The following is a 23,885-nucleotide window of genomic DNA, read 5'->3' on the forward strand; positions in this document are numbered from 1 at the left end:
CCTGTGTTCTCTAGGGCCCCTTCTGTTTCTGAATAAGTCCTGAAAATGCCTGATGCAGGTACAAGTGTAGATGAGGAGAGCACAGACTGAAATGTCTACAGAGGCATTCAAAAGAAATAAATGACACAGGCTGGTGTTGATTGGGGTAAATTGGGAAAGTGATCTCAGTCCTGCCAGATTTGTCAATTTTTTCAACAGAAACTAGAAATCTGTTATTTTTTAAAAAATGTAAATAGTGGCCAAATTTAAATGTTGACAAAAATCACTCCATAAACATACAAACACAAAAGCACTATGCGGAAAAATTATACCCACCAGCCGGCCATATTTGGACAACAGATCACCGTGTGCAACTGCTGATATAAATGGGGTAGTTCAGTGCAAATCCATGAGAGGAACAATGAGAAAACCTTACTGTTTCTAAAATCTGTCTCTGAGAATTACTGAGCGTGACTTTTCTTTTTATTTTCTAGCTTAAAATACCGTCATTTGGTAATAATTGTTGGTTAACATTCCCTCGGGCTTCCCTGGTGCCTCACATGGTGAAGAATCTGCCTGCCAGCAGAGGTGATGCAAGAGACACAGGTTCAATCCCTGGGTTAGCAAGATCCCTTGGAGAAGGAAACGGCAGCCCACTCCAATATTCTTGGCTAGAGAATTTCATGGAAAGAGGAACCTGGCAGACTAATCCATGGGGTCACAAAGGGTCAGATACAACTGAGCAACTAGCGTGCGCGTGCACACACACACACACTCCCTCAGCAAGAACCTCACTTGCTCCTCCTCATGGTTTTCTCAGACTTCTCTCTCTGTGGATTCTTTCCCTTCTTCCTTCTCCCTGATTAAACCATCTTCCTTCTCTCCCTCATCTTTGCATCACTCAATGTAATTTATCCTCTGTAAACATTTCTTAACTTGGATGGGAATCCAAAATTTTGTACAGAATTCACATCTCCCCACTATTTTCTCTGTATCTTTTCTTTTAATTAAACCAGAGGGATCGCATCCTAAAGAAATTTGAGGTTCTCTGTCCTAATTCCTTCTCTCTGCAGTTTCTTTCCATACCTATGTGTGTCTACTTAAAAAAAATTCAGAAAAAAAAAATAAAGAACGAAAGAAAAAAAAAGAAAAAAAAATTCAGTCATGTGTATCTTGCCAGTAAACTTGCTGGGAAGTTCCTTTTTTCTCTTTTCTGTTTTAATGAGTTTTTTGGCCTTTTTAACCATAGGTTTATTTGTCAGTAACAGATGGAATTATTGGTTTTATTATCACTAAATTGTTTGGTTAAAACTCATCTTTTTATTATGTGCATAATGAGATAATGTACCTAGAATTCTCATAAATGGTTTTGCTGCTCATAAGTGTCGAATATTCTTTTCCTATGTCCAGATTAGTGCTTAGATTTACCAATTTTATTTCCATGTGAAGAAGAGAATTCAGAATAGCTGTTAAAAGTGGGACCTACTTCACAACTGCTGTGAACACATCTACTGTGCTTTTTTTACCCTCTTACTTCTTCAGTAGCTTCTGAAAGTTTCCCATGAATTTTACAAGGCAGCTCTGAAAAGGAGGGTAAATGATGACATCTAAAAGCACAGGGGGTGGTCCAGAGATGTGAAAGCCCAATAGATTCATCTGAGCCAGTTGACCCACCCTGTGCCTGCCAAGGACAGACTCTCTCTTCTCCCTCTGTTTTCCCTGAGCTCATCTGGACTCATCTGAGTGGGCCTTCAGGGATCCTTTGTGTGATTTAATAGCTAAAACAAGGAGGATTTGGCCTGCAGGCCACAGGGGTGGGCCAGCTCCCTGTTTGAAAGGTAGTGCTTCTTACAAAAGTCTCTAAAATGTTTCCTTTCACTTAGATTAAGCTGGGACAGATAATTTTACATGAAATTAACTCTGGCCATGAAAGTTCCATCAAATTGCAGGGTAAAATTAAATCTGCATATCACACTATTGTCCAGGATAAGGATCTGGTCACACCTAATATTTGACTTATTTGTCAGTTTTTGCTGCTTCGGTTAACCTCTCTAGGAGAGATGTTGATTTCTCAGAATAGATTGTGCCTTTTTAACAGTAGGAAAATGTGTAGATACAGCAGATGACAGAATTGGGTGTTGGCAGTATCATTGCTTATCATTGATTTCTCTTGTTTCTCTTTTCAAAAAAGAAAAAGAATTGCAATACCAAAAAAAAAAATTGCAACATGTTTCCCAAAAGAGGCTTAGTAAATTGCAAGTAAATATGGTGTGAAGAAGATCTCAATACTCACCACACCATGACACACACACATCACACATTCACTGGCTAATTTCTGAGATGAAGTAAAAAATATCATTTCCTCCACTAGGAATTTTTTGTTTCTGTGCTGTATATTTCTATTGTTCTCCAAATTTCTCTTTTTATAACATTCATGGCACTTTATTTTAATTACTTCTTTTATTGCCCATATTCCCAAGTAAACTAAAATTTCTAAGGGCAGTAACTAAGTGTGTTTTTCAGTATGGTATTCTTACCACTCAGGAAAATTGATGTGTGCCTTCAGTAATAATGTATTTGAAAAAAATATTCATCAAAGGAATAAATATGCTACATTTGCCAATATCTCTCAGATTGTTAATATTAAATTGTTAGCCCATTTATAGTACTAAGTATAAATGGTATTTGATCTACATTTTTTCATATATACACCCACATGCAAACTTAGGCTTATGGTATTATAACTCAGCAAATTTAATATAACATCAATTGTACAACACATTATTATCTTCTGTAACACTATGAAAGGACAAAAATCCTGCCAATTATGTGTTTGGAGGCTGATCTTGGTGGATGTCTGTGGCCAGGTCCCTAACCTCTTGTGGCTTGCCGGCAGTACTCTTTATATGGTTAGTTATAATCCACTTGAATTTTAGCCTCTAGTGTTAGAGAGCTAGATTAATAAAGCCTACTCCTTTAAAAAAGAAAAAAACAAAAAACAAAAAAGAGCCAAACCAAACACTGTATCTTTCTAAATGGAAGAGACTGGAACCAAATGTGGTTTCTAGTAAGCAATAATTTAAAAACAGAAGCCCACATAAACTTGGTTGTATATTTACTACCAATGAAAGAATATGTGAAATGATTTTTTTTACTGCCAAAACTTTTAGAAAAGTTATAAACCACTTTTTTTTTTCACTTCTCAGTGAATATATGCAAGAATAATGCAGTTGTCCTTTCAAATATATCCATTTTCCTATTTCATGCTGAAAACCTCAGCCTGTGGTCTAAGACCCCAAATGGTTTTATACATTAAGTGTATATCGTGAGATGCTCTCTTCTGCTTCCTGGTCCTCCCCACCAAAAATGTGAAGTGGCACTAACTAATTTCTTCTAATTATTTTCACAGAACTCTAATAGCAGGGGTTCTCTGGTAGCTCAGCTGGTAAAGAATCCGCCTACAATGCAGGAGACCCCAGTTCGATTCCTGGGTCAGGAAGATTCCCTGCAGAAGGGATGGGCTACTATCTGACTCTTTGAGACCCCATGGACTGCAGCACGCCAGGCCTCCCTGTCCATCACCAACTCCCAGAGTTTACTCAAACTCATGCCCATGGAGTCAGTGATGCCATCCAGCCATCTCATCCTTTGTCGTCCCCTTCTCTTTCCGTCTTCAATCTTTCCCAGCATAAGGGTCTTTTCAAACGAGTCAGCTCGTCGCATCAGGTGACCAAAGTATTGGAGTTTCAGCTTCAACATCACTCCTTCCAATGAACATTCAGGACTGATTTCCTTTAGGATGGACTGGTTGGATCTCCCTGCAGTCCAAGGGACTCTCAAGAGTCTTCTCCAACACCACAGTTCAAAAGCATCACGGTCCTGATTTCCTCTCTCCTCTTCATCAACCTTCCGGCCATCTTACCCATCTCAGGAAATGGTCGTGCCATACTTAGATGAGAAACCCAAGAATCATCATCGACTCATGCTCACCTCATGTGCAATCCAAGGACAGACCTTGATAGCTCTGTCTTCAAAATATATCCAGAGCCTGACCATTTCTCACCACCTCCACTGATGCCATTATGTCCAAGCTATCATCATCTCTCACCTGGGTTACTTCTGTGGTCCTCCAAAATTCCCCAGCTTTCACTCTTGCTCCCTCCCTACAACCTGTTCCCAAAGCTCATGTCAGGACCTCTGATGGCTCTCATCTCACTGATTTTGACCTACAAGCCACTCCCTGCCTGACCCCACCATCAATCTGACTCCTCTTACCTCTTAAATCTTTTCTGCTACTTACTCACTCACATTGGTCTTAATTCACTGGCTTCCTTGCTGCTTCTTGGAGAAGCCAAGTGAACTCTGACCACAAAGTCGTTGTTCTTGGTCTCTGCTTAGAATAGCTTGCACTCAAATATCCATGAGCTCTTTGTTACACCTTTCCAGGTGTCAATAAGGTCTTCTCTTCCAATGACTTTCTTTAATTTTTGCAATAATATATAGTGTCCACTATTATTCATGCTATAGTATAACAGACTTATTTTGTTTATGACTATTTCCCCCAACTGGACCATAAATTCACAGAAGCAAAGATCTTGTCTGTTTCGTTCACATAGAACAACACTGGGCTCATAGTAGGCATTCAATAGAAGTTTGTGCTATTCTTGTGGCCTCCTCTGTGCTTAGTGTAGAACTGGACACAGCTTAGAGTGACAGGATAAGGATGAGGGCAGTGTCACAGGAGTAGATGTGCAATGTTTTACAGAAAGGTTGACCTTTGAGCCATGTAGAAATTTGTTAGGAAGAAAAACAGTGAATGTACTCCTGTCAGAGAAAGCTATGTCTCCAGAGGCAGAAAAGTATAAAAAGTACTCAAATGTCAAATATGCTGCTTATTCACTCGTTCATGCACCTACTGTGTTTCCACCACTGTGCTAGGCTCTAGGGAAAAGGGATAAAGAAGAAAAACAAAGTCTTTATCCTTAGTAGACATTTTAAATTTATTTATTTATTTATTTTTGGCTGTGTTGAGTCTTCATGCACAGGACTGTGCGGGGTTTTTTTCTAGTTGCGGTGCACGGGCTTCTCTTGTTACAGAGAATGGGCTCTTGGGCGTGCGGGCTTCAGCAGCTGCCCTTGGCTGAAGAGAGCCTGGTACTCCAAGGTTGTGCTATCTTTCTAAGAGTAACCACTGAAATACAAAGGCTCAACCCTGTATGCTTCAATAAAGGCCACTCTGCACCATCATCCTGGCTTTTGCTCAACTGAGGCTTCTGTTGTGGTTTCGTTGCAGCCCAGTTTCTCTCTGTCCAATCTTCCTTGCTTCACATCCTTCACGGGAGCTGATTCTGAGAGTACTACCCAAATACTTCTGTACATCATCCTCCATCTCAGGGTTTACTTCCTGGGGAAACTCACCTGCCACACCATAGCTTGTGTTTGCAGTCCGAACGAAATCCATGTAAAGCTTTTATGCAGAAAGATAATGAGGTCTGATGGATGGTTTAGGAAGAGCCCTCTGGCTCCTGATTTGGAGAGTGGCTCTTAAATAGGCAAGAGCAGAGGCCCTTCTACAGCTCTCAAAAATAGTGGTGTTTTCACGGGAAAAGCATTTATTCTTATTTGAGTAGTTTTGCAGGAGACTGAGGGTTAAGATGGATACGTTGACTGGAAGGACATGCAGACCCAGCCCTTATGTTGGAGGACACACTCTTCAAAGGGCAGGATCTACACTTTTTACTGATCAGTTGGGACAGGACTGCAGATGTCTGGATGCTGTTTCTGTTGTCGTCACTTAGTTGCTCAGTCGTGTCCAACTCTTTTGCGACCCCGTGGACTGTACCCTGCCAGGCTCTTCTGTCCATAGAATTTTCCAGGCAAGAATACTGGAGTGGGTTTTCATTTCCTACTCTAGGGGATTTTCTCTACCCAGGGATCAAACCCAGGTCTCCTGCATTGCAGGAAGGTTCTTTACCACTGAGCCACCAGGGAAGACCATCTGGATGCTGGAAAACGTGCAATTGTTGGACCACTATGTTTCAGCATTATTGCCCCATTGGGACTAAAAGAGAAAGCGTAACAGTGGTTGAGAAGAGTGGATATTCGCACTACTAATAGTACATGAAAGCAGGCAGTTCCTGGGGAAGGAAATTGAATCCTCAACAGCAGATATTGGACAGAGCAAACCAGACTTCCTTTGTCTGAGCCTCAAGGCAAGTTAGCAATGGAGAGGGTGACAGCCAGTCTGAAACAGGCCTTGTTCCCCTTCCCTCCATCCTCTGATCTCCTGCTAGGGGCTTCTCATTAGCCAAAGTGAACCAGCAGCCAGAGAGCACTGGAGCCCTGTGGTTGAGGTCTGTGGAGTTCAACATCTCCGGAAGAGAACAGGGTGGAGAGGTGAATGGTAGATATCTGGCATGCAGATGAAAGTTCCTGTGTTGAAATTCATACTTCTCTAACTTTGATATGCAAATGAGCTGCCCGAGGAGCTTGTTAAAATGCAGATTGTGTTTTAAGAGGGTGGAGGTTGGACCTGAGATCCAGAATTGCTGGCACATTCCCAGGTGATGCTGTGACTTCTGGTGCATGGATTGCTTATAGACCAGCAAGGTTACAATTCCCTTCCCTAAAGTCTTGTCAGAAGTCACAGCTTTGGTCTCACCTGTGCAAAGGAAACAGCCTTGAACACTTGACAAGCAGGGGACTGGGAGGAAGCAGGTTCCTTTCTTCCCATCCCTCCCCACCCCAGCCCTGAGGACTCAATGAACCAGCATTCACCAGGGTGTGGGGCACCTGGAAGGATGAAAGATAACTGGCAGTTGGGCTAAGGGGCTTACGGACAGAGAGGAGATTGATGACCTGAGCCTGAGGAGGCAGAGATCAACTGATTTAGGAAAGCACATAAAATACCAATGCTTTTGAGGTTTCCCTGGAAAGGGAGTCTTGAAGTCATTATAAATAATAGAAAAGTGACCTAATTTATATTTTCAGGTTGGGGAAATCCAGACTTATGGGGAGTGAATAAAGTTTGATAGTTCCGGCTTGAAATCTACTGCAGAACCTTCTTGAACTTTGCTTTGTATTTGCTCCATTAACAGCTGCCTTTTCCAGTGTTCTGCATTTACTCCATGATTATTGAGAACTGCTCATCCTAAATGGGACAGGGCCTCTCCTGTCGAGGTCTATGATCCTCTGCAATAACGAAGCACACAAGCATGTCTTTGACCACATGTAGGCTGCCTCGGCTTTTAGCCACATTGCAGTCCTGGAAATGTCATTGAAAGGAGAACGGCAAGAACTGAATCATTTTTTTTCTTCTCCCACCACGGTGTGGCCACCACTTACCTTCTTTTTCCACCCAATGTTCCTTAGTCAGTAAGGCACAATGTTGACAAGTTCACTTTGAAATCAATGAATCAGCAGGAAGACTGTTGAGTGAGTGCATCAATGAAGTGAAAAGTGAAATATAGGGGTTTGTCAGCTCCATCAGGCCAGAAAATGGATGAAATGTTAGAGAGGACAGGAGTAACGACTGCCTGCACATTTTTCTTTCTCTCATCATTAACAGCATAGGGGAAATATATATACCTATGGCTGATCCATGGTAGAAACCAACACAATATTGTAATTATCCTTCAATTAAAAATAAATAAAATTTTAAAAAAATCCTTTAGGTAAATAACCACACACACAAAAATAGTTGAGAGTAATTTGATTAAATTCATTCTCCAAGAGTTACATAAAAAAGTGAATCTTTCCAACCCTTCTTTGGAAACAATGATTTTAATCAAAGCATCCTGAATAAATGTCTATAGGCCATCAGCCCCTGGATGATATTGAGGGCAAGGACATGAGAGAAGGTGGGAGTTAACTGGTTTACGGACAGGGAATTCTACACTGAAGATATAAGCACTAATGCAACACTACTGTGCAAGAGTTTTCAGTCATGCTCAACTCTTTGTGATCCCACTATAGCTCACCATGCTCCTCTGTTCATGGAATTTCCCAGGCAAGAATACTGGAGTAGTTTGCCATCTGCTACTCCAAGGGATCTTCCTGACCCAGGGACTGAACCTGCATCTCTTGCATCTCCTGTATTGGCAGGTGGATTCTCTAGCACTGCATCACCCGGGAAGCCCTGCAAATACTACTACAAGACTCAAATGACTCTACAGCACTTGTTGTGTGCCAGTCAAGCACTGCTCCAAGGACTTTACATGAAGAAGCCTGAGGCCAAGGCCACAGACATCTTTTGCTATGACCTGAATGTTTGTATCCTCCTAAATTCATATGCTGAGATCCTAATGCTTAACATGATGGTATTAGGAGGTGGGGCCTTTGGGAGGGTATTAGGTAATGAGGGTGGAGCCCTCATGAATAGGATTAGTGCCCTTCTAAGAGACATTACAGAGTTTGCTTCCTCTCTCTGCTCTCTGCAAGAAGACAGCCATCTACAAATGATGAAACAAGTCCTCACCAGAACCCACCCATACTGGCACCCTGGTAGTAGACTCCAGAACCACAAGAAATAAATATTTGTATTTAAGCCACCCAGTCTATGATATTTTGTTGTAGCAGTCCAAATTGGCTAAGACATGTCCTGATACAGGAACTTTGAAAGTGGGAGTTGGAATAATTTAGTAGCTTTGTCCCCATCTTCCCCTCAGCATGAAAATGCAATAGGCAGGGAATGAAGAGATGGGGATGATTTATTTTTACTTGTTTTCCTTCTTCTTCTAGCAACCTGTGATTTTTCCAAGTACAGATTAAGAAAATAAATTTATATGAAGCCCACATTCAGTTAAAGTGGATTAAAAAGCAAAGAAAGGAGACATTTTTATTTCTTTTGCAAAGTTTGCTAACAAATTCTTTTGACCCTTACACTGTACCTCTGAATTCTTTCTGTTCTACACTTGCCTTCATCCCCTCTACCTTCACACCCTTCACACCTCCAACCAGTTTTTAAGCACAGCTAAAGTGAGGGGATAAACATATTGATAAACCTAAACCTGGGGCCCTCCTAAGAATGTTCATTAAAAATTACCTTCCCTTTTGTGTGTGTGTGTGTGTGTGTGTGTGTATGTGTGTTTGTACTCCATTGTGTCTGACTCTTTGTGATCCCAGGGACTATCGCCTGCCGGTCTCCTGTTCAGGGAATTTTCCAGGCAAGAATACTGAAGTGGGTTGCCATTTCCTACTCCAGGAAATCTTCCTGACCCAGGGATTGAATCTACATCTCCTGCATTGGCAGGTGGATTCTTTATCACTGTGCCACCTGAGAAGCCCCAACTGCTAAGTAAACCAGTCTAATCAGATGATATTTACTGGGACCGGACAATAGATCTACTTCAGAATGCATGACCAGTTCTCTCCTATTCTCCATTGATAGGCCAATCTATCCATGCCCTTCTTTCTGAATCATGGCCTCAGCCCATCAGAAGCAGGCACCCCATAGGAACTGTAGCTTTGTCTTTGATCCTGGGACACCTAGTCATGTCCTGTCACAGGGGTAACTGAGGAGAGGGATAGGAGAGGGTACTAGAGAGAAGATAGGAGTGGGTTAATCAATAATCTATCCTAAATTTTGACCAAGCATTCTCCAGGGGGGCTTGGTTCCTTTAAGCTGAGGAGATATGGGAAAGGTGAATATGCACTGGATTTCCATTTAGCTTATCTTAGAAAATACTGGGACTTCCTCGATGGTCCAGTGGATAAGACTCCTTCCTCCCAAAGCAGGGGGCCAGATTCAACCCCTGGTTGGGGAACTAAGATCCCACATGCCACAACTAAGTCAGTGTATCTCCACTACTGAGCCTGCGTGCCCTAGAATCCTCATGCGACAACTAGAGAAGCCCAAGAGCTGTAACTGAAGACTGAGCGCAACAATGAAGACTCAGTGCAGCCAAAATAAATAATTTTTTAGAAAAATAAAGAAGAAAAGTCAATACTGAGCAATAGGGAAAGCCCATTTCGGTGACCTATGGGAGATCTTTCTGCCAGGAAGCCTAGCCCAACAGGTAGGAAACAGTGTTTAGGGGCTGGTAAGTAGGATGCAGGAGACCCTGGGTTCGATCCCTGAGTCAGGAAGATCCGCTGGAGAAGAAAATTGCAACCCACTTCAGTATTCTTGCCTGGAGAATCCCATGGACAGAGGAGCCTGGTGGGCTACAGTCTACGGGGTCACAAAGAGCCGGACACGACTAAGTGACTAACACACAAGTAGGATTTGGGGATTCTGTCTCCATCTGATCTACATATTTAGTAACATTTCTGAGTCAGAAAGTTAGGAAAGATTTCGTGCATTTCATTTATATCTGTATTGGACTAGGTTTGTGAGTTGCCATGAAGAAACAGATAAACAAACACCCTTTCCTCCACCCCCACATGCTGCTACGTGCAGGATGAGGGCTGTGGGCCTTCATACTTCGCCGCTGCCCTTTCTTCTTGGCAGCTCAGGAGTTGAGCAGAGGCCCCAGGGCTGTGACATGGTGGAAATACCGGGAGATCAGTGTGAGGCTTGCGTTTTGCATGGTGCTCATCTGCTTGTCCATCAAGGCTCCTGCCTCACCTCCTCTCCCAAGACTCTGAGCTGTGAGATATAACCTGATCTCACAAGTGATAAGCATAGCACGCCCCCCCCCCCCCTCACTTTGGTGAGCCTCCCAGCTCATCATTGTATGGTAAACCTACAGATGGGGAGGGTTATCAAGTTTACCAGCTCTTATTCTTATAGTCTACCTTTTGCCTTGCCCTTGGGGCACTTTCACAAAGGATGACTACTGCCATCCTGTATTAATGAAGACTTATTTGGTGAAAGAGAAAGAAATGGACTTTATCTAGTTTGAGTAAAAAGAAAATTTTACTGGGAAGTTCTGAGTTTAAAAATAAAGCACCAGGAGGGTGAGAAGTAAGGAAGATCTCAACTTCAGGAGTTCCTGGACCTGCAATTTAGGACACTCCGTGGCTCCCTCACTGTCTATTTCTCCTTACTCAAAACTCCATATTCCCTGGAGAGGCAATCTGATTAGCTAAGTTTCATTTAGGTGTCTGGATGCCTATGAAAAAATTAGCTCTGGTTCATGTTTCCAAGTAAAGACTTGGCCACTGGGGTTTACCTCTAGGAATCAAGGTCAGTCCCCAGGAAAGTGATACTGTGCAGGGCCCTGTGGGGCTCCTGGGCAGACGGCCTTGCTATGTCCTCCATTTATTTGATTATAGGAAACAGCCTTAATTCATCCTCCATGACTTTTCCTGAGTTCCAATGGGCAGATTCAAGCAGTTGTTCATTAGGGAAAGGAGGGGCTGTGAGACCAGGGAGAAGTAAACAAACAGCCAAGAGCAGACTTGGGACAAGATTCTGTTTACCCAGCAATGAATACACACAACAGTATCTCTGAGCTATTTTACAGATACTGAAAGTCCCTCCAGGTGGGACAGTTAATGGTATGCTGCCCACAAGCATGTAGACTCCAGATCAGTTGGATCTGAAGGTTGATGATGTTGACTCCCACTTGTCTCAACACTAACCCATCAGAAGAATGTCCATGAGCTGATCATGCCCTCTTTGAACAATTACTATAAAACTTCTATCTTCCCCAAGCAGGGACACATATTTTTGAGGGCATTAGCCAGCTGCTATCCCCTTTGCCTGGCAAAGCAATAAAGCTATCCTTATCTGCTTCACCCAAAACTCTGTCCCCAGGATTTGGTTCAGCAGTCACCGGTGTACCGAGAAGCTGAGCTTTTGGCATCAAAAGGACCAGGGATGTGAACTAGGGAATCACCCCAGTGTCATACCAGATGCGATCATACTGGCCTCACATGATTCTCTGCCTCTCCTGATCCAGGAGCCGAGCACTCATCTCAGGCCCCTGCAGTACAGCTTGGAGGATCCCCAAGGCTAGATTTCTTTTACACAGAAGTATCAAGTAAAAGAGGAACATACAACTGGAAATCTACTTTGACTTGCTCAAGGTTGAGACCATGTGGTTGAACTTCAGAGGGATCCAATAAAAGGCTAACAATTCTTTTTTTTGGCTAAGGACTGCCTTCAGGATGCCATTTCCCTGGCTCTTACTGGGTGAAAGGTATGAGATTAGCCTCTCAGGAGTGACCCCCTTTCCTTCTTACAGGAGTGTGGTCTGGCCTAATGGCTTCATAATATAGTCTATCAGAGCATTACGTGATAGGCCCCTCATTTATCCACAGGAAAGGCACATTTAGCAGCAGAAGACTTACTCTGTTACCCAAATGCTGGCCATCTGTGATTTCAGTCCTGGCCTGTCCCAGTGTGGCTTGCTGCCATGACTGGTGTGTAATGATCTGATTCAGAGTCAACATGTACTGATTACATGTGGGTGGTCTGCCAGGATCTATGGGCAGGGATTTGTACTTGAATTATCTAATTCATTATTTAGCACAAATCCCATGTAATTCTTTTGGAAAAGTAGTGCTGTGATCGAATACATTTGGTTAGCACTGCCTGGTATCTTCATTTTGCAGGCAGTGAATGCTAAGTATCTCACTATAGCTTCTAGAAGATGCAGAAAAAAGAATTGTTTAACATTGTGTAACCCAGTATTTCCCAAACTGAAAGAGTAGTAGAATTTTTTTTTTAACCTATTCCCATCCTGCAATACCAGCTTTAAGTAGAACATTCTTAAAGAAATGTGATTTAGTTTAATGCTCCCAGCATCCCCAGGATGAACCTGAAAATGGTACTGCTGTTCTCATTTTACAGATGAGAAGACAGAGGCTCATCTCAGAGAGACGGGGTAGCATGACCCAAGTCTACCCAGGCAGCAAGTGTCTCTGTAGAGCTTTGAACATGGTTCCTCTGAGTCCAAGTCCAGGCCTCTTCCTGCCATGCCTTGATCACCAGCTCTGAGGCTTACCAAATACTCCTGGAGCACTGTCTTACTGGATTCTGGCTCTCAGCCAGATCCAATGCCAGAGACCCAGGAGAGCCAATAGTGTGGTTACTGTATGAAGTCTTGCAGGCTCATGACCCAGGAAGAGCCTATATTTCAGTTCAAGTCCAAAAACGGGAAAAACCAGTGTCCCAGTTTGAAGGCCTTCTTTTATTTGGGTGAGAGTCAGGTTTTTTGTTCAACCAATTGGATGAAGCCCACCCACATTAGGGAGGGTGACTTGTTTTACTTAGTCTACCACTTTATTTCTTTTAAATATTTATTTATTTATTTAGCTGCATCAGGTCTTAGTTGCTGCATGCAGGATCTTTCTTGCATCACGCGGGATTTTTCTCTGTGGTACATGGACTCTCTAGTTGCGGCCCACAGGCTCTGGAGAGTGAGGGTTCAGTAGTTGGGGTGTCCAGGCTTAGTTGCTCCACAGCAGGTGGGATCCCAGTTCCCCAACCAGATATCGAATCTGTGCTCCCTGCATTGCAAGGCAGATTCTTAACCACTGGACCACCAGGGAAGTCCCTCGTCTACTTATTTAAATATTAATCTCATCTAACCATCTCATTAAACACCATCACAAAGCCACCCAGAATGATGTTTGGCCAAATATCCAGGACCCCTTGGCCCAGTCAAATTGACACATAAAATTAAGCATCACAGGTTAACAGCAGTCTTCTGTGACTTCTGCCTTGCTTACTCTCTCTCTGTCTCTCCCTCTCTCTGGGTCTTCTTGCTTATCTCCTCTGATGAAGTCAGCTGCCGTGTTGTGAGCTACCCTAAGAAGAGGTCTTCATGACAAGGAACTGAGGTAGCCTTCAGCCAGCAACTAGCAAGAAGGTGGGACTTACAGCCCGACAGCCTTCAAGGAAATTTGTCCTGAAATAACCACATGAGTGAGTCTGGGGGTGGATCCCACCCTGTCTTGCCAAGCCTGGATATGACCACAGCCCCTGGCTAACACGTTGGCTGCAGTCTGTGAGGGATCTTGAAACAGAGAACCTAGGTAAGCCAGGATCTAGATTCCTGATCTTCAGAAACCATGAGATAATAAATGTTATATTAAGGCTCTTCATTTTGAGGTCATTTTTCTCTCAGCCACAGATAACTAACACATGTCTCATCCGTTGTCTATTTTCCCATAAATGGAGCTTGAGAGTATCTGACCTTTTTGGTCCTTTCATCCACTGTCCTTCTTTAAGAGAGGATCCAGACTGACTTTCAAAATGCCTATCTCCAACCTTTTATGAGAAAGGATGCCCACATAACTGAACGAATTCTATCTGTGGCATTGACACAGTATAGTTCATGGGAGGATACTTACAAAAAGAAGGGGGCAAGCTCGTAAGAAACAGAAATGTTTCTTTTCTGAATATTCAGTTTTAATACATCTCTCAATGTTTTCTTTTTTCTACCATTGTTCCCACCAACCATACTCTAGGTTCCTGGTCTCCTACCTCATCCCATAGATAAATCAGTCTACAGGACACCACCAATCACCTACTCTGTGATTCGTTGTTGGGTATGAGGTGATAACTGACTTGTTTCACCAGTGGACTTGTCAATGAACATCAGAGATGATGGTGATGACAGACGAGGGGCGGGGTGGGAGGGAAAAAACCCATCTCAATTTTCTTGGACAATGTATTCCTTGAGGCTGATTACTTATAGGTATATTCGAGGGAGTATGGGCAGAAAGAGATAGGGAAAAGTTGTATGAAAAAAAAAAGATTAAAGTTAAATTCCCCATTGACATGGGAAGATGTGGGTGAGTCATTTCCAAAGTGATTTAGAAAATGAAGAAATGTGGTATTTCTTGTAACCTGGCATCACGGAGAAAACTTTCTCAAGGATCCTGTTAATGCCCAGGACGTATTAATCCTTGGGATGAACTGGGTTGTTTGTGGACAGGAATGCCTATATACTTGAGCTCCTAAGGGACTGTCCCTTAGTTCTGTAAGCCATCCCCTCCTCCTACCCGCTCATCTCCCATACAAGCCAGGAGCAGATCCCCGTGTACTCTCTTAGCTTTAGGGTAAAAGAAGTAACTCACTTGACATGGCTCATGGAGCACACATTGGGTTTTCTCCAAGGCAGTAGTTCTCATCTCTGGTTGTACATTAGAATCACAAGGAAAGATTTGGAAAAAAGTGACCATGCCTGGGCCTAGTCCCCAATCAATGAATCAGAATCTCTAGGGGTGGAGCCCAAGCATGGGAGTTTTTTTTTTTTTTTTAAATCTGTCTACATAGTTTCAATACTCAGCCAGTGAGAACCACTGGTCTGGGTCCCCAACAGACTATAGTATTGTAATTTGGAACTGAAGACTCTGCTGAGATCAAGTGTCACTAAGTTAAAAACAAGACTCAAAAAGAAAAAGTCTTGAAATTAGCATAGTAAACATAACAAGATGAGTGGACACAGGTGCCTGACCCTTCAGATGCAAGGCCAGCCAATGAGCACGGTGAGGGGGTGGGGGTGAGGGAGACTTTGTTTGACCAGGGGATTTGCTGGAAGCATGGAATCTTTCAGAATAGGCTTACTGTTTGGGATAATGTCTGAAGGTTGAGGCTGATGCGAATTATTTAGAACTTTAGGGAGACGCCTTACAATGGAATCAATTTTCCTTATCCTTTCTCTGCATAGTCACACTGAAATGGTCAAACCTCCAGAGTAAAACTGACTTTACAAAGAGCAGCCAGGAGAAAGTTCTGACATTCGCTACTGTGTTGCTGATAAAGCTAAAATTGATTGAGATGCCGCTAGGGAGGTCTCAAGAAAACCTAAGCCTTGTTGTTATGGAGTGTTATAATAATTTCCTTTATATGTCATATTCATGAAACGTGTGATATACATTTAATGAGAACTCAGATCAGCAGGTGTAAGGTAGGTGATTTTCAAAATGCTGCAACATAGAGATTCAGAGGTTATATTGCAAGAAGTTCATGTTTTCTTTTTTCCTGGGAGATTCTGGCCCTTTGACACAAAAGCGTTGGGCTCAAGAGACTTTCTGCTTTGGTGTGATGGGAGTGACCACATGTCCTGGTCTGCTCCAAATGGTTCCAGCTTACATGTGCTGTCTTAGCCTGATTGTTCACAGACCCCCTTTCCACTTCTAAAAGTGCCCTGGTTTACATATTAGTCACAGGGTTTTCATGTCACAGTACATTGCACCTCTGGTCTAGGAAGAGAAAGCCTACATCCTAGTAGTCTTGTTTCCACTAATTAGCTTTTTGCTCCTAGCAGATGATTTTTCTCTTAGGGACTAATTTCCTTGCAAGTCAAGGAAAGGGGGATCTAAACCAGGGATTCACCTCTGGGTCCATGCACTATGTTAGATGCAGATTTTTGTATGACTTTTGTCATATGTCTGCATATATATCATTGTATGTACATTTTTCCAGGGAGAGTTTCCGATAGCAGTCATCATATTTCCAAAGGGGGTTTCATGATCCCCAAATGGTAAAGCACCACACTGGATAAACTGTGCAGTCCTGTTCATCTCCAGCATCTTGTGCTTCTGTGATTATGATGGTTTAAAATAGAACTTGGGGGTCAGCTAAAATATTGCTTGAGAATATTTTAACAGTGAGAACTGTACCATAATTGATTTTCCTTGTACCAAACAAATAAATGGAATTTTATTTTTAGAGGCAAGCAGCCCACATACTGAAATGATAAAAGGACTGTTCTATGAGACAGAAGGGACCCCTGCAGTTGGGAGCATAGGGCCTGTTCCTTTGGGAAGTTCACAGGAAGGGAAAGAGAAACACCTCATGGGAAGGCAGGAGTCCTTGTGAAGTGAGGATGACTTGCAAGATGACAAGGGAGCTGTTTGGACCTTCCTGTCTAAGACAGAGAAAAGAGGATGGGAGATAAGTTATTAAGGGAGTAATTATACGATGGACTAAAAGAAAGGACCGTGAGCCTGGATTCCGCCATCTTTTCAGCTTTATCATGAAACTGCTGTGTGACCCTGGTCAGATCTGGTTCCTTCATGGCAAAACCAGACTGGAACTGCGTGATCTTGGGATGTCATGCCTTGCCTCCCTGCACTTGCTCATTCCAGGCTCTTTCCCCCCTTTCAGTGACCCTGAGAAAATCTTTCTGTGCCTGTTTTCTAAACATCAATGCACTTGCCAAAGACTTTGCTATTCTTTTCCATTTTATTTATTTTTTTCCTGTAAATTACACCTCATTGATAACATTTACCATTTCATGCCCATTTATTGTGGAGAAATAATCTGCTTTGAGATGATGGCCAGAGTTTCCCCAGTGTTTCCTTTTGAAGAACATCTCATTAAGAAAGATCTCTTCAGTTCAGTTCATTTCAGTCACTCAGTCATGTCCAACTCTTTGCCACCCCATGAACCACAGCACGCCAGGCCTCTTTGTCCATCACCAACTCCCGGAGTCCACCCAAACCCATGTCCATTGGGTCGATGATGCCATCCTACCATCTCATCTTCTGTCATACCCTTCTCCTCCTGCCCTCAATCTTTCCCAGCATCAGGGTCTTTTCCAATGAGTCAGCTCTTCGCATCAGGTGGCCAATGTATTGGAGCTTCAGCTTCAACATCAGTCCTTCCAATGAACACCCAGGACTGATCTCCTTTAGGATGGACTGGTTGGATCTCCTTGCAGTCCAAGGGACTCTTAAGAGTCTTCTCCAACACCAGAGTTCAAAAGCATCAATTCTTCAGTACTCAGCTTTCTTTATAGTCCATCACTCACATCCATACATGACTACTGGAAAAACCATAGCCTTGACTAGACGGACCTTTGTTGGCGAAGTAATGTCTCTGCTTTTTAACATGCTATATAGGTTGGTCATAACTTTCCTTCCAAGGAGTAAGCATCTTTTAATTTCATTGCTGCAATCACCATCTGCAGTGATTTTTGAGCCCAGAAAAATAGTCAGTCACTGTTTCCACTGTTTCCCCATCTATCTGCCATGAAGTGATGGGACTGGATGCCATGATCTTAGTTTTCTGAATGTTGAGCTTTAAGCCAAGTTTTTCACTCTCCTCTTTCACTTCCATCAAGAGGCTCTTTAGCTCTTCTTCACTTTCTGCCATAAGGGTGGTGTCATCTGCATATCTGAGGTTATTGATATTTCTCCCAGCAATCTTGATTCCAGCTTGTGCTTCCTCCAGCCTAAGATCTCTTAGGGGCTGCTTTTCTGGCACTGAACCAATTATGGAACTGGGTACCAAAAGATCAAAAAATGACTTAGGCTGAAGCTCCAATACTTTGGCCACCTGATGCAAAGAACCAACTCATTGAAAAAGACCCTAATGCTGGGAAAGATTGAGGGCAGGAGGAAAAGGGGGCAACAGAGGATGAGATGGTTGTATTCTGTCACTGGCTCAATGGACATGAGTTTGAGCAAACTTCGGGATATGGTGAAGGACAGAGAAGCCTAGTGTGCTGCGGTCTATGAGGCTGCAAGGAGTTGGACATGACTTAGTGACTGAACAACAACAAAATTTCTCAGCAAAATCTGACTAGAGCCTCGGAAGCCCCAGAGGCTTGACCCTGATGGTAATGGGAAACATTTGGTACCAATCTATTTCCTTAGACTCTCATGAAGTCACTTATGGTGATAATGAGGAATTAGCTATTTACTTTGTATGTACTGCTCTGCAATCCTCAGTAAGAACTTCAGATATAATATTTATACTCTGGGATAACTCAAATCACAAAAGTAATAACTTTTTGTCAGGCAGCATTATACAGTAGACTAAATCAATGGTCTCTGGAGTTTGAGGATTTTGTGGGGGAATAGGGAGTGGGCTTCTCTGATACCTCGGTTAGTAAAGAATCCAACTGCAATGCAGGAGACCCCAGTTCGATTCTTGGGTCAGGAAGATCCACTGGAGAAGGGATAGGCTACCCACTTCAGTGTTCTTGGGATTCCTTTGTAGCTCAGCTGGTAAAGAATCCACTTGCAATGCAGGAGACCTGAGTTTGATCCCTGGGTTGGGAAGAGCCTCTGGAGAAGGGAAAGGCTACCCACTCCAGTATTCTGGCCTGGAGAATTCCATGGACTGTAGACTCCATGGGGTCACAAAGAGTCAGACATGACTGAGAAACTTTCACTTTCAGGGAAGGAGTAATATGATCCAGTGGGTTATTGGAAAAATGTTAAACTTCTATTAGGAATGTTTGATATTTTACTCTGGGGTGTGCTATCAAAAAATTTTAGGGTACCCCTGGGTTAAGCCATTGTCTATTCTATGCCAGATAATTTTTGTTTAGGGAGCTCTATATATATAGAATGTGCTATGTTGTAGTGAGTGATAAGATTTCAACTTCATAGAACCTTGGATTCTGGACAATACACAGTGGAGCTTTCCTAACATGACAGAGAAAGGCATGGGTTTGTCTGATATCATTTGGTAACAGACTGGTGCTATCAAGAAAGGTGAAAACACAACATGGATGACTGACAGTGGACTGGATACATGGTCTTTTGAAAGTGACTTTTGGGGTGAGAGTCTCATAGTCCAGACATCCTCAGATTCTGGCAGGTTCACCACAATCAGAACCTACTGCCCTCACCTCCAAAGGAACTTGCAAGCTTCCTCTTTTGTTTCTTTAATCAATTGGCAAGCAAAACAAAATCTCAGGTTCATCATAATCTCTAGTATCACTAAGTAATTCATTCAAAAGAATAGTGAGGAAATAACTGGACAAACCCCTATAGAGAATACTGACTTCCATGAAAGTTTTACATACAAGTATACACAACAACTATGTATATATCAATTACATACTTATATAGGCTCAGACAGTAAATACAATACGGGGGACCCGGGTTTGATCCCTGGGTCAGGAAGATCCCCTAGAGAAGGGAATGGCTATCCACTCCAGTATTCTTGCGGAAAAGTCCATGACCAGAGGAGCCTGGAGGGCTGCAGTCTGTGGGGTGAAGTTGAAAAGAGCCAGATATGACTGAGCAGCTAACACTTTTTAAAATGCATTTATACACAACAACTATATATACCAATTACATACTTATATAGAGTAATATAATTTAGGATTAACCCCTTTTTGCATGAAATATTTTTTTCCAGCCCTTCACTTTTAGTCTGTATGTGTCTCTTGCTTTGAGGTGGGTCTCTTGTAGACAGCATATATAGGGGTCTTGTTTTTGTATCCATTCAGCCAATCTTTGTCTTTTGGTTGGGGCATTCAACCCATTTACATTTAGGGTAATTATTGATCTGCTTCACTTGTTTTCAAAACTTGCTGTGTAAAATCTCCACCAGGAAAACTAGTTATTTGTTCAGAATTTTCTGGGCCTGTGTCTGTTTTAGCACAGGAATCCTTACCCCCACCATGATCTGGAATATAATTTTCCTGTGTTTCAATTTGATTACTGTGTTCATTAGGCTGACATAAAGTTTTATCAAAGTTTAATGACAACAGTTTGGACTCATTTTCTAAGCTGCTGCTTTCATCACCAGAAAAGGAGTTGCATGAGTCTTCCTTTGTTTCCGATGTTTTCTCAATATCTTGATCAGAGGAAATGGAGGCTATGTGCTCTGTCTCTGACATGCTGACTGGCGCCGATTCACTGTGTACTTCAAATCCGTTCCTGATCTTCGTTTTACATCCCACTGATCCAAGCCTCAGGCCACACCCCTAAAGAAGCCGCTGGAACTACCGCTCAAGGATCAACTTCTTCATAGAGGGGCCCCGCAGACCTGGAAGTGCGGGGGCAGTGGGGACAGCGGTGGGAACAGGGCCAACAGCACACTACCTCCTCCGCGGCTGCCCCAAGCCCCCGCGGAGCTGACACATCAACCAGGATTAACCCCTAATTCTTGGTCAAGGCCAGTGGCTCTCTGTCTTCACTCTTCATTAAGATCATGTTGGAGATTTAAAAAAATATCAATACTTGGGACCTATTCCTCAAAGACTCCATTTTAATCGTCTGGAATGGAACCTGGTGTCAGCGTTTCTCAAAACTCCCTTTGATGATTCTGAGGTGCATGTGGGGCTGAGGACCACTAGTTGAGGCTTTAAAAACTTAACCTCCATGTCCTGCTGGTCTGAAGATCGGTGGAAAATGCCTTATGGCCGATTCATTTCTGTGGGAAGCACTAAATATTGAATATTCCAGCTCTCCTCCTCTCTGAATCTCAGGAGAAACCATATTTTTCTCAACCAGTTGAATATCCCAGGCCCTTGGGAACTGACAAAAGTAGGAGCTGGCGCTGAGCTGACTTAAAAACTACATTTGAGAAAGCAAGAAACTTGGCATTCGAAAGAAGACATATTAGTCATCCTATCAAGAAATGATGTTCTGTCATCCTGACCCCCTGGAGAGAAACTTTCTAACTTAAAATCCCTCCTCTCTTTCTTGCATCCTTGAGCGTGGGCATTACTGTGTTCCTTGTTCTCTCAGGGCAACTCAGCAAAGCAAAATAGTGATGAATTGTGTAATGTTGGGGGAAATCTAGAAAGGAAAAAAAGAATTGGTTTCCTCAGTTTATCTGCCATTTTTCAAAGTAAACACATGTCTGCATTTTTCTTTTACACTTTTGGTTGCTTTAGAGATGGTGGGGTTGACATATTTGAGATAGTTTAACCATTCTTCTCAAATTGGAGTCTGCAGACAGACCTCATCCATCATTTGGTGTTCCTCCTTCATGGAATAAACATATTCCTGTTGAATCCCCGATGATTTATGGAGTCACAGGAAATTTGGAGACCAGAAATAATTTCTACATGAAACAATAGCATGAACTTTTGGGGGGATTTCTCCATGGGGCTTATATTTAGGAACTTTTGAATGTAAAATGGAGGGAAGTTAAAAGTATAATAATTGGTATAAAAAACAAGTGGACAAAAAAGACATTTGATTACTCTTGAACTCTCTCTAGCTGTTATCATCTATGTATCCACAGGGACAGCCAGGACAAGGGAACTTGTGCCAGATCATTTAGTAAAGAAGGGAATGTCAACCCACTCCAGTATTCTTGCCTGGAGAACTCCATGAGCAGAGGAGCCTAGTGAGCTACACAGTCCATGGTGTCACAAAGAGTCGGACATGACTGAGGGACTAACACTTTCACTTCTACATTTAATAAAGGGAATTTAGTACGGGGGACTAGCTTAAAAATGTGATGTTGAGAAATCTCCACACTGTTTTCCATAGCGGCTGTACTAGTTTGCATTCCCACCAACAGTGTAAGAGGGTTCCCTTTTCAAGTGCTCGGGCCTGGTGCACTGGGAAGACCCAGAGGAATCGGGTGGAGAGGGAGGTGGGAGGGGGGATCGGGATGGGGAATACGTGTAAATCTATGGCTGATTCATATCAATGTATGACAAAACCCACTGAAAAAAAAATAAATAAATAAAGGAAAAGGAAAAAAAATGTGATATTGAAAGAGATGAAAAAGATCAGTTGGGGATAAAGAGGTGACACAGGGTTAGTGACAGCAGCAAGCTACTACCAGGATAGATCTGAAATAAGGAATGGCAGCATTTCTCAAAAGTCCCTGCAATGATTCTGAAGTGCATGTGGGGTTGAGAACTCACTGGTCCAGACCTTTAAAAGCTAAATCTCCCATGTCCTGCTGGTCTGAAGATGGATGGACGAGGAATGTTCTGTGGTCTGCTCATTTCTGTGGGAAACATTAAACGATGACTATTCCGAATCTCTTCCTCTCTGACAGGAAGGGGAGGTAGTGTTATCAGGGGCAGGAAACCAGGGCTGCTGGGTGCGAACAGTAACTGTGGTAGAAACTGGTAGCAGGAGGTGGGACAATGGAGGGAAAAGCATTTTTGTTTGACCAGAATCAGAAAAGAGAAGGAACAAATAGCTTGACTTCTTCCTTCCTTCCTTTTGTCTCCCTATATGCCTCTAGCATCTTCCATTGACTGAAATTAACAGGACTAGCAGGAAGCCAATTGTTTCTACCTGCAATGCAATTTTAGCACAACAATACGAATTGTCACATTACACCTGTTAATTTGAACTTTCTTGGTTTGGTATTTTATCTCTATTTGTAAATCTGTTTTGGTGTTATGGTTGATTTAGCATAATGAGTTTATATCTAGTTTTTCATTTGTGTGTGTGTGTATATATATATATATAATATATATTAGATATATATAACATCTTAATGAAAGTCTTTTGTCAAAATTAGGGCCTTGTGAGAATGTTTTTCCTCCAAAAAAAGGACACATATTACTTAAATTGGACAGTAATGGTATTAAAATTGTGATAACAGGAATCACCCAGGATTTAATTGGGGGAACTGGGAAAGAGAATGCGAGGGTTTCTTACGCTCTGAATCATAGGGAGTAGGGAGCTCTCAATCTTGCTTAGAACAGCTCTTTTAAATACACACTTGAAAAAGGGAGGACTGTTTACCAAAACTCCAACTCCTAGGCAGATTTTGCTTTTATATCAGAAGTATTTAATAAAATATTTTTAAGAGGGGTCAGTATAATTGTGGTCAACCACATGATCCGCCCCAAGGATTGACTCTGTACGTGGGTGATTTTAGCAATATGTTCTCTTTTCAAATGATGGGCTTTGCAGCCTTTTCTACTCATCAGCAGGAATTATTTTTGACAGACTTGAAGGTGACCTCAGAGTCCAGGCTGGGAGCAGCTGGCCTTGAGCTCCTGGTGATGATGAGACACGGAGATTGGAAACAATGAGGTGCCCCAGACTGGGTCATGCCTTGTGTTCATTGATGGAAGCATTTTTTTTCTAGGTTCTGTACATACCACATGGAAGACAAAGCCAAAACCAAACCCAAACCAATTTCTCTATTGATTGAAGTACAAACATTTGTGTGAAACAGAATAAGCAGCTTTATTTTTAAGTTAAAAATAAATATGAAATATTTCAAATGTATGGAAAATAATATAACAGGTATTCATGAATCTAATGTCCAGTTTTAAAAACTGCTAGTGCTTTGTTATGCTTGTTTCAGATCTCTTACTTATAAAAAAACTCAA

Source organism: Cervus canadensis, chromosome 24 (genome assembly GCF_019320065.1).
Source record: "Cervus canadensis isolate Bull #8, Minnesota chromosome 24, ASM1932006v1, whole genome shotgun sequence".
In the NCBI taxonomy this organism is placed as follows: Eukaryota; Metazoa; Chordata; class Mammalia; order Artiodactyla; family Cervidae; genus Cervus; species Cervus canadensis.